General features: G+C 36.6%; 1 pseudogene; it reads left to right on the top strand.

Moving 5' to 3' along the window:
* The first annotated feature begins 11,945 nt into the window (after positions 1-11,945).
* On the top strand, positions 11,946-12,483 carry LOC110328517 (annotated as a pseudogene).
* The last annotated feature ends 220 nt before the right edge of the window (positions 12,484-12,703 follow it).

Here is a 12,703-nt window from a genome sequence, read left to right as displayed (position 1 = left end):
ATTCTTTTGTTTTATTGAGCTTTTGCCTATATGTTTTATGCCTATGCCTTATGCCTATATATGGTTTCTGGTTTACTGTTTTTATGTGTATACTTCTTTTCCTTCCTTCCTTCCTTCCTTCCTTCCTTCCTTCCTTCCTTCCTTCCTTCCTTCCATCCTTCCTTTTCTTTCTATTCTGTTTTTTTTTGACTCACTGTTAGTATGTTAGCATTCTAAAGAGAGAGAAACTGTGTAGAGTTGGGTGGGAGGGTAGGTTGGAAGAATCTGGGAGGAGGGGGTATAACAGCTATAACTAGATTAAAGTGTATGAAAATAGAATTTTCAATAAAAAGTTTTTGAGATTTTCTCTTCATATAATACAACCAATGATAGTTGTTTGATTCCAGTATTACAAACGTTTGCTACTCCTCAAAATCTCAATAATTGGTACTTACATATCTTATTCTATATAGATGATATACCTAAAATCTATTTAGTAATAATTGGGCCTTGGTAACTCACTAAGAAATTCCATCTTTCATGCGGAATGATATTTTTATTTTACTTCAGAAGAACAGATAGAAGTCAGGATGTAAGTAATTTAGTCCCATGTAATTGAACTTGTAGTATATAGGACTCAATGTTTAGTTTATCTGTCAGTCTACCTCATGTGTTTATACTAAAGAATATTGCCCATCTGTACAATATGGCTAGGTAGTTCCTAAAGATAGGAAAATATCACCAGTGTGTATATTTTACTTTGAGAATTCTATTAGCATGACAATATCAACTTAAATATCATTGTAGATATTACTGTACAAGAATTTATGATGCCTGAGATATTTGTTGTGAGTATACACTGTATATTGAACACTTTCACCCATTTCTCATCCTCAATTCTCCTGTTTTTTTTAATACAGTTTCAGTAATGATTTCATGTTTTGTGCATATACTTGATTTTATACACTTATATAAAATCTAGGGGCAACAAATGCAAGGGATTACAAATGTTGGTAATTACTGGTAAAACTGAACATGCCTTAAATTTTTTATTGAAAAATTTATATTTTCTGAGACTGGCATAATTTGATTAATATGATCTCTAGTTGCATTTTATTCTCTTGCAAATAACACAATTTTGTTATGTTATGGCTGAAAAAAATTAATCATACGCATACCAGATTTTCTTTATCCATTCCTCTGTTGGGTACTTAGGTTACTTCCATAACTTTCCCATTGTGAATAATAATCAAAACTGATATGTGGCTCTGTGATGTCATGATTTGGAGAGCTTTGGGTAAATATCTGTTAGTGCTATAGTTAAATTATATGACAAATCTATTGTTAGCTATTTAAGAAAACTTTATACTTATTTTCATATTGGCTAAAGTATTTTGCCCCATAAGTAGGAAATAAGAGTTTTGGTGGACATTATTTTTAAATGCATCAGTGCTCAGATAAGATACTCTAAATATGCCTTAGACCAAGTTGTAAAGTTCACATATCCATTTTTCTGCCTTCTAAAATTTCTTATTCCTGTCAAAATTCATGTCATAAACTTTGAAAAGTGTTTTCATGCCTCCAATGATAAGATTAAAATTCTTACTTCTATTCTTATTTCGATATTTTTAGGATATGAAAATATAGAAAAGAAGCGCCTAATGTTTTGAAGTTACATTGATTATGACCAATGTTTGTAAGCCAATAAAGGCTCTATTTAATGTTGACCTGTAATTTTTGAAACATCTTTTCTGTTAACCATAGTATTAGCTATGGGGAAATGAAAAGGAAATAGATATAATTATTGTCTTCAACGTATTAAAGATTACTCATATATAAGGGAAAATTGAAAGTTTCATCACATAAATGTAAAATAATACTTTAGGTTGCAGGGTATTTTATTTGAATTTTATGAAGTTAAGTCTCATCCTATTATTATTCACAATATATAAATATTTTGCCAATACCTAGTCACACACTTGATTTTCCCATTTCTGTTGCTATTCAATATAATTGTACTTACTAGGAATTATCACATATAAATAGTTCCATATAAATACATCAAGTCTCATAAATATTAACAGCTTTCTAAGCATTGTAGAAATAATAAACAAAGATAAATAAATTCAAAATTAAATCATTTCTTGGTGTGATGGAATAAAGTTTTTCATTTTTCATCAATTGCAAAAGGTTTTTAGCTTAATTATTGCATTTTAGACTAGTAGAAAATAGAATTTATCAACATTACTGTTTGCAGGATGTGAACTAGGGAATAGTACATGTAATGTATCTTCAAAGTTATATGCAAAATATATGAAAATACAGGTTTTAAGATTAATATTCTTTCATTTTCTTTAGGTCTTTAGATTATAATGTAATGTAAACCCCACCGTGCCATTTCTCCTTACAGGCCCTCTCATATACCCCTCCTTGTTCCTTTCCAAATTCATATTCAAATTCATATTCAAATTCTCTCTCTCTCTCTCTCTCTCTCTCTCTCTCTCTCTCTCTCTCTCTCTCTCCCTCTCCCTCTCCTAAATTTATAAGTACAATCTTCTCAGCCTGTACAATCTCACTTGTATATATACGTACAGGGATTTCATTTTGGTATTGTTTCTTAGCATTTTTAAAATTAGTTTTGAATTCTAGAGGTTATGATGACACATCCATCTAAAACATGTATTATAATAGTATCTAGCCTTCTGAATAGAATATAATGGTAATCTCATATGATGTTATGATACAATGTGATATCTTTTGAATGGAGGAAGATATGGACAATTTCACGGCTATCCTGGAGGACAGGGAAGATCTGCCTTGAATTATTATGTTACTATTTCTATTTCTCTCTCTCTCTCTCTCTCTCTCTCTCTCTCTCTCTCTCTCTCTCCCTCTGCCTCTGCCTCTCCCCCCCTCTCTTTCTTTCTTTCTTTCTTTCTTTCTTTCTTTCTTTCTTTCTTTCTTTCTTTTTTTGGTTTTTCAAGACAGGGTTTCTCTCTGTATCCCTGGCTGTCCTGGAACTAATTCTGTAGACCAGGCTGACCTCAAACTCAGAAATTCACCTGCCTCTGCCTCCCAAGTGTTGGGATTAAAGGTGTGCACCACCACAGTCCAGCCTATGTTACTATTTCTTTGTGTTCTTTGCCTGTGATGCATGGCTATCCTTCTTTTTGTGAAAGTAGTTCATGTCTCCCACTATTGTATATGAGGAATTCCAAAAGGGAAAACATGAATCTCTTGTATTTATAAGAAGTGAAATACATATGAGGTTATTATTGGGAATAACTAAGCAAAACCCTTCTGAAAAAAAGTTCCATGGCAATAATTAGGTGATCCACTTTAAACACATATTACTATATTTTTTTGTTCATTTCTCCCATGTAAAACTGATATAAAGGCTGTACTTTTTGTTTTCTAGAAAACAAACTGGTAATTGACAAAGTGGAGATTATTAGGTAAATAAGGAGAAATAAGCTATACGGAATGCTCTGACCAGAATCCAGAGCTCAAAATCCTTCAATAATAGTTCAAGATGCCACTGCTGTCTCCTTTACTTTCTATTCTTCCTCATCTTCATAATAACAGAATTTCTTATGAAACAATTTTGAGGGACCCATAGGATGACTATGGGGAATAAACATGATACTGTGGTTATTCATCTTCCACCTTTTTGTCTCATATTCATAATATTGTAAGATGGCCTTAAAAAAGAGACTTTACTTTCACTTTTGGTGTCTGAGATGTCTTTGGCAAATACAGTCCATGGGGGAATGAAATAAAATTCAATTATAAATCAGCCCACTTTAATACAATACAGAGCATAAATTAACAAATCATCATTGAAGAAAATTTATAGGACAGTTTCCTCTCATCAAGTTTTCTCTTATAAGGAGATATCAATATTTCTAAGGGCTCTTTCTCTATCATCCATCCCTTTTAGCACTTACTTATTTAAGCTTATTCTTTGCTGGGTCATGATCAAGATCCAAAGTAACTCCTATGTCTTGTTCCATGTAAGGTTCTGGTTCCTTTCAAAGGCTTGATGTAAATAAATAATGAAACAATCCCCTGATGCATTCATCCACCAGTGGAGAATACACTTCGATACCCCCAACTGTACTTCAACATTGACATTGAAAGTTTCATGGCCTGGAGTAATTATTGACTCTTTTATGACCTTGGAAATAGGATGCCCAGAGCTCATAATTACACAAATTGGTTTATAATATTATATTCTCTCAGAGGATTTTAATATTAGAATTTTTTTAAAAGGAAGAAAAAAATCTACTTAACTAAAAATATATGGCTCTTTCTTTTCTCAGGGGAAACTCTAGTTATTATTCAGTATATCTCTACATTTTATTCATTCTTTAAAAATATCTGTATGTTGCATGCCTTTAATTTGAATGAGATAAAATCATTCAACGAGTGATATATGGCAAAGTTTATAGGGAGGAAACTAGAAATGATGTAATCTTCAAAAATAAAAGAATAATATAAAAAAATCAATGTTTAAAATACTTAAAATTACAAGTTAATATTCAAAATATATAAATTTTAGTGTAATATTTTCACAAAAACTTTGCCTTTATATGAAACCAAGAAGAATCCAAACACCTAAACATACCCAAATCAATTGAGGAGATTAAAGTAGTAATAGAAAGTTAAGCATGTGTTAAATATGCAAGAAAACAAAATTAATTTATTGTTATGTTTTAGTTTTGTTATTTGAGAAATAACATAAAGTTGGGTGGATAGGGAAAGGGAGACCCTCTAGAAGTACATGGACAAAAAGAAATATAATCAAAATATATTTAAATTAAAAATTATTTTAAACAATAAAAATATTTAAAAATTAGAACCAGAAAGAGCACTTCCAAACTCCTACAAAGCTGGTATAAGCACAACACAAAAGACAAAGTAAAGACACAACAACAAAAACGAACACTATAGGATAGCATCTTTAATAAACATAGACTCAAACATTTTCAATAAAAAGATTACAGAAGAACACTACCGGAGTAACTGGGACCAGCAGGATCCAGGAACACAGGAATTCCATCTGACCAGTGGCTCCCATTCCTTTCGGTCAGACACAGGTTTACCTTGGGTGCAAACTCTGCAGCCAATCCCACAGCACTCAGAGGAGACTCAAATCCTAGGTGCTTTAACACAGCTAGGATCACAGGATCAAAGGATTCTAAGAGCTTGGTCATATAAGGATCTGAGAGTTCCAGAGGCAGCTTGACTCCCAGGAACTCTGACATACCCAGAATCTCAGAATTACAGGATCAAAGGGACAGCTTAACTCTGAGGAGTTCTGACACAACCAGGATTACAGGAAGGATAGGCTTCCATCAGATATAGGGAGGGCACGTAGCACTAGAGATATTCAGATGGTGGAAGGCAAGCATAAGAATATAAGCAACAGAAACCAAGTTACTTGGCAACATCAGAATACAGTTCTCTCACCATAGTAAGTCCTGGATACGTTATCACACTGGACAAGCAAGACTTGAATCAAAAATCACTTCTCATGATGGTAATGGAGGACTTTAAGAAGGTCATAAATAACTCCCTTATAGAAATACAGGAAAACACAGGTAAACAGCTAGAAGCTTTTAAAGAGTAACTACAAAAATCCTTTAGATAGTTACAGGTAAACACTACCAAACAGGAACTAAAAATGGAAGTAAAAACAATAAAGAAATCACAAAGGGAGACAACTCTGGAGATAGAAATCCTAGGAAAGAAATCAAGAACCATAGATTCATCAGCAACAGAATACAAGCGATGCAAGAAAGAATCTCAGGTGCAAAAGATTCCATAGAAAACATGGACACAACAATCAAAGAAAATGCAAAGTGCAAAAAGATCCTAGCTCAAAACATCCAGGAAATCCAGGACACAATGAGAAGAACAAACCTAAGAATAATAGGTATAGATGAGAATGAAAACTTTCAACTTAAAGGGTCAGTAACTATCTTCAACAAAATTATAGAAGCAAACTTCCCTAACCTAAAGGAAGAACATACAAGAAGCCTACAGAACTCCAAATAGACTGGACCAGAAAAGAAATTCCTCCTGACTCATAATAATCAGAACAACGAATGCACTAAATAAAGATAGAATATTAAAATCAGTAAGGGAAAAAGGTCAAGTAACATATAAAGGCAGACCTATTAGAATTATACCAGACTTCTCACCAGAGACTATGAAAGCTAGACGATCCTGGACAGATGTTATACAGACCCTAAGAAAACACAAATGCCAGCCCAGGCTACTATACCCAGCAAAACTCTCAATTACCATAGATGGAGAAACCAAAGTATTCCATGACAAAACCAAATTCACACAATATCTTTCTGTGAATCCAACTCTTCAAAGGATAATAAAAGGATAACTCCAATACAAGGAGGAAAATTATGCCCTAGAAAAGGCAAGAAAGTAATCCTTCAACAAACCTAAAAAAAGGTANCCACAAGAACAGGATCCCAACTCTAACAACAAAAATAACAGGAAGTAACAACTACTTTTCCTTAATATCTCTTAATATCAATGGACTCAATTCTCCAATAAAAGACATAGACTAACAGACTGTCTACACAAACAGGATCCAACATTTTGCTGTATACAGGAAACACAGGTCAGTGACCTACCTCAGAGACTACCTCAGAGTAAAAGGCTGGAAAACAATTTTCCAAGCAAATTGTCTGACTAAATAAGATGGAATAGCCATTATAATATCAAATAAAATTGTCTTCCAACCCAAAGTTATCAAAAAAGACAAGGAGGAGCACTTCATACTCATCAAAGGTAAAATCTTCCAAGATGAACTCTCAATTCTGAATATCTATGCTTCAAATGCAAGGGGATCCACATTCATTAAAGAAACTTTGGTAAATATCAAAGCACACATTTTACCACACACCATAATAGTGGGCAACTTCAACACCCCACTCTCATCAATGGACAAATTCTAGAAACAGAAAGTAAACAGAGACACATTGAAACTAACAGACGTTATGAACTAAATGGACTTAACAGATATCTACAGAACATTTTATCCTAAAAAAGATATACCTTCTTCACAGAACCTTTTGGTACCTTCTCCAAAATTGACCATACAATCAGTCAAAAAGCAGGCCTTAACAGATACAAAAACATTGAAATTATCCCATGCATTCCATCAGATCACCATTGACTAAGGCTGATCTTCAATAAAAACATAAATAATAGAAAGCACACATAAATGAGGAAGCTGAACAACACTCTACTCAATGATAACTTGGTCAAGGAAGAAATAAAGAAAGAAATTAAAGACTTGTTAGAGTTTAATGAAAATGAAGCCACAATACATGGAAACATATGGGACACAATGAAAGCGGTCCTAGGAGAAAAACTCATAGCTCTGAGTGCTGCCAAAGAGACACTGGAGACAGCATACACTAGCAGCTTGACAGCACACCTAAAAGCTCTAGAACACAAGGAAGCAAATTCACCCAAGAGGAGTAGACAGCAGCAAATAATCAAACTCAGGGCTGTTCAACCAAGTGGAAACAAAAGAACTATACAAAGAATCAACCAAACCATGAGCAGATTCTTTGAGAAAATCAACAAGATAGATAAACCCTTAGCCAGACTAACTAGAGGGCACAGGGACAATATCCTAATTAATAAAATCCAAAATGAAAAGGAGACATAACAACAGAACCTTAGACTATACTCAACAAACTGGAAAACCTGGATGAAATAGACAATTTTCTAGACAGATTCCAGGTAAAAATTTAAATCAAGATCAGATTAATGATCTAGATAGCTTCATTTCCTCTAAAAAATAGAAGCAGTTATTAATAGTCTCCCAACAACAACAACAACAACAACAACAACAACAACAACAACAACAACAACAAAAGGCTCAGGACCAGGTGGGTTTAGTGCAGAGTTCTATCAGACCTTCAAAGAAGACCTAATTCCAATCCTCCTCAAACTATTTCACAAAATAGAAACAGAAGGTACTCTACCCAATTCATTCTATGAAGCCACAATGACTCTGATACCTAAACCACACAAAGACCCAACAAAGAAAGAGAACTTCAGACCAATTCCCCGTATGAATATTCAAGCAAAAATACTCAATAAAATTCTCACAAACCGAATCCAAGAACACATCAAAATGATCATCCATCATGACCAAGTAGGCTTCATCCCAGGGATGCAGGGATGGTTTAATGTATGGCAATCCATTAATGTAATCCATAATATAAACAAACTCAAAGACAAAAACCACATGATCATCTCATTAGATGCAGAGAAGGCATTTGACAAAATCCAACAACCATTTATGATAAAAGTCTTGGAAAAATCAGGAATTCAAGGCCTATACCTAAACATCATAAAAGCAATCTATAGCAAACAAGTAGCCAATATCAAACTAAATGGAGAGAAACTTGAAGTAACCCCACTAAAATCAGGGATTAGACAAGGCTGCCCACTGTCTCCCTACCTATTCAATATAGTACTTGAAATTCTAGCTAGAGAATTTAGACAACAATGTAGGTCAAAGTGATACAAATTGGAAAGCAAGAATTCAAAATATCACTATTGGCAAATAATATGATCGCATAATTAAGTGACCCCAACAATTCGACTAGAAAACTACAGAAACTGATAAACAACTTCAGCAAAGTGGCAGGATAAAAAAATAACTCAAATAAATCAATAGGTTTCCTCTACTCAAAGTATAAAGAGGCTGAGAAAGAAGTTAGGGAAACAACACCCTTCACAATCATCACAAATAATATAAAATACCTTGGTGTGACTCTAACAAAGCAAATGAAAATCTGTAATACAAGTACTTCAAGTCTCTGAAGAAAGAAATCAAAGATCTTAGAAGATTGAAAGATCTCCCTTGCTTATGGATTGGCAGGATTAATATAGTAAAAAGGGCCATCTTGCCGAAAGTATTCTACAGATTCAATGCAATCCCAATCAAAATTCCAAATCAATTCTTCATAGTGTTAGAAAGAGCAATTTGCAAATTCATTTGGAATAACAAAATTTCTAGGATAGCAAAAATTATTCTCAACAATACATCTGTGACTTCAAGCTGTATAAAAAACTAATTAAAAAAACTGATAAAAAGACTGCATGGTATTGGTACAGAGACAGGCAGGAATATCAGTGGAATAGAACTGACCCTGAAATGAACCCACACACATATGATCACTTTATATTTGACAAAGGAGCTTAAACCATCCAGGGGAAAAACCCCTAGTATTTTCAGCAAATGGTGCTGGCTCTACTGGTGGTCAGCCTGTAGAGAAATGGCAATTGACCCATTATTATCTCCTTGTACAAAGCTCAAGTGTATCAAGAACCTTCACATAAAACCAGATACACTGAAACTTAGAGAGGAGAAAGTGGGGAAGAGCCTTGAATATATGAACACAGGGGAAAAATTCTTGAACAGAACACCAATGTCTTATGCTCTAAGATCTAGAATCGACAAATGGGACCTTACAAAATTGCAAAGCTTCTGTAAGGCAAAGGACACTGTCAATAGGACAAAAAGACAACCAACAGATTGTGAAAGATCTTTAGTAATCCTATATGTGATAGAGGGCTAATATCCAATAAATTCAAAGAACTCAAGAAATTAGACTTCAGTGAATCAAATAACCCTATCAAAGTATGGGGTACCAAGCTAAACAAAGAATTTTCAACTGAGGAATATCAAATGACTAATGACTGAGAAGCACCCAAAGAAACATTTAACATCCTTAATAATCAGGGAAATGAAAATCAAAACAACCCTGAAATTCCACCTCATACTAGTCATAATTGCTAAGATCAAAAATTCAGGTGACAGTAGATGCTGGCAAGGATTTGGATAAAGAGGAACACTCCTTCATTGCTGGTGGGATTGCAAGCTGGTACAACCACTCTGGAAATCAGTCTGGCAGTTCCTTAGAAAATTGCACAATGTACTACCCGATATATATATGATACTCCAACATGTTATAAGGACACATGCTCCACTATGTTCATAGCAGCATTATTTATAACATCCAGTTGGAAAAGAACCCAACTGTCTCTTTAAAATAATTACCAACCCTGCCTTTTCCTGTCCCGTGGGACAAGTTATTCCATGGTCCTCAAGAGGGATCACAAACCTGCAATGAAATGGGAATAAGAAAAAGAGTAGGAGACCATGCATCTGCTTGTGTCATAGTCTCATTTAATGAGGAAACAGACTCAAGTTTTATAGTATACAGAGAGGGGTTAGGGAGTGATCAAAAGGAACATAGTGAAGGACAAATGGGGGAGGTTAATCGCAAGTCTGAAACTTTCAGTGATTCATCTCAGGTCCTTGACATCACTGCTCCGGAACACTGGGCTGCTTATCTCGAAGCTCCTGTCCTCCTATCAGTCCACAGTGACAGTTCCGGGCAGCTCCGGAATGCTGGAAGACTCCCTTAACAGTCCTTGATGTTTGTTTAGGGCCAGAATCTTGCTGATTCCCACAAAACAGCCTTGAGGGGAGAGGGGGTGACTGGCTCTAATCAAAGAACTATATGGCTCTCAGCTACAGGCTATAAAATGCCTGGGGTTTTCTCAACTTGGTCTCCAACAACTCCCCCTTTTAAATTCATTAAATGTTGGGGGGTGGCTATAAAAAGAGGATTGGTGAAGCACCTTGTCTTAGGCCATGAGGTGTGCATCCATGTTTAGCACCCAGTAACTAGGCCTTTCTAGGTCCTAGGTGGGCAAGGGCCCTGTCTTAGGCCATGTGATCTGCAGGGGATTGCAATATTTCCTGTCTCTGGACCATCCTTGCAGCCAACGGGATGTGAACCTGATCCACAGCACCTCAATATTCCCGTCATTGGTTCACTTCACAGCTTATGGCCCTCAGCTACTATTAGGAGCCAGAGAGTCACCCTTCTAATAATGGCCTCTCCATAACCTATGGAACCAAGAGCGCTCTACATCTGCAGTGAGGGTGGAGAACTGAAGGCCACCAGCTGCTCTCTGTACATCAGTGGAAGAGGGGTCTTCGGTGGAGTCTTGAGTGTCCACACGATGGTAGTGGACTGCAACTGGCTTTAAGGCAGCATCAATCTGAGATTTAATGAAATTCGTTAATCTGGTAAAAGCCCAAGGGCCAAATGACAAAAACAGCAGAATGCCAAGAAAGGTCCCAGAATGGTTCAGAAGCAAAGTGGAAAGCCAAGGAGAGGTAGAAAACCAATTTTGATACCAGGATTCCTGCATCTCTCTATTACGCATTCTTTTTTCCAAGCTAGTTCTAACCCCAAATCTTTATGTTCTTTATATAGACGCAAACCCCAGGAGGGAATTTGTTTGTTAATCCAATCATATTTTTTCCCAGCCTCTGTGAACTCGATCACGAGGGGATTACACCAACCCAAGGTATCCAGATTAGAGGAGGAACAGCTTTTCCCAATGGGGGAATTAAGGCCATTTCTGGCATCACCTTGGCCTCCTTTACCTTTTACTGTGATAAGGTCCCAAGATGAGGAGGGGTTCCAATAGGTATTACCAGTAGTTTCACATCCCCAGCTGGCACAATAATAATCTGACTCAAAGCCACATTTATGATTAAGTGATTGGTCCTGGTGGGAGTCAGGGCAAACATAAAAGCCAACATTTATACCTCTTAATTTACATAATATTTTGTTTAAGATAAATCTGCCATGTTGAGTGGCACACCCTGGATGGGCCCCAAGCCTGTTAGGATAATTGGGGGCTCTTGCCCGAGGCCAAAACACTGTGTTAACTCCCCAATCAGGGTGAACTCTGAGGGCTAACTTACATAAGTCAACCTCCAGGGGTTTCCAGGAGGGAGAACTCCCAACCGTGGATGTGGCAAGGACTGTGTCTACAGCCTTATTAATAACTTTCCATGTCCTTTCCAGCCTCCGCCTCAGACCCTGCAGCCGCCGCGATGTTGATGCCTAAGAAGAATCGGTTTGCCATCTACGAACTCCTTTTTAAGGAAGGTGTGATGGTCGCCAAAAAGAATGTCCACATGCCCAAGCACCCCGAGCTGGCTGACAAGAATGTGCCCAACCTTCATGTAATGAAGGCCATGCAGTCTCTCAAGTCTCGAGGCTACGTGAAGGAGCAGTTTGCTTGGAGACATTTCTACTGGTACCTTATGAATGAGGGCATCCAGTATCTCTGAGACTACCTGTACCTACCCCCAGAGATCATGCCTGCCACCCTGCGCTGCAGCCGGCCTGAGACAGGCAGGCCTCAGCCCAAAGGTCCAGAGGGTGAGCGGCCTGCAAGATTCACAAGAGGGGAGGCCGACAGAGACACCTACACAAGGAGTGCTGTGCCCCCTGGAGCTGACAAGAAGCTGAGGCTGGGGCTGGCTCAGCAACTGAATTCCAGTTTAGAGGCGACTTTGGTCGTGGACGTGGTCAGCCACCTCAGTGAAGTTGGAGATTATGTTATATTGAATAAACTTTAAAAGAAAAAAAATAACTTGCCATGTATAATTATGAAGTTGATAAGAATGTTGCTGAGCTCGACCTTCTACTGGTGGTGTTCTTCCCATTAGGCAGAGACACAGCCATGTCCCGATGATCAGGAACGATATCTTCTGAGACCCTTTCATTTTTCTGCAAACATGCACATTTAAAGTTCTCCTCAGGGTTTTTCTTCCCTGGGTAAATTATATGGTTTTGTTAGG

This window comes from Mus pahari, chromosome 10 (genome assembly GCF_900095145.1).
Source record: "Mus pahari chromosome 10, PAHARI_EIJ_v1.1, whole genome shotgun sequence".
NCBI classification, from domain to species: Eukaryota; Metazoa; Chordata; class Mammalia; order Rodentia; family Muridae; genus Mus; species Mus pahari.
The sequence above is the reverse complement of the archived record's forward strand: the minus strand, read 5'-3'. Positions and strand labels throughout refer to the sequence as shown.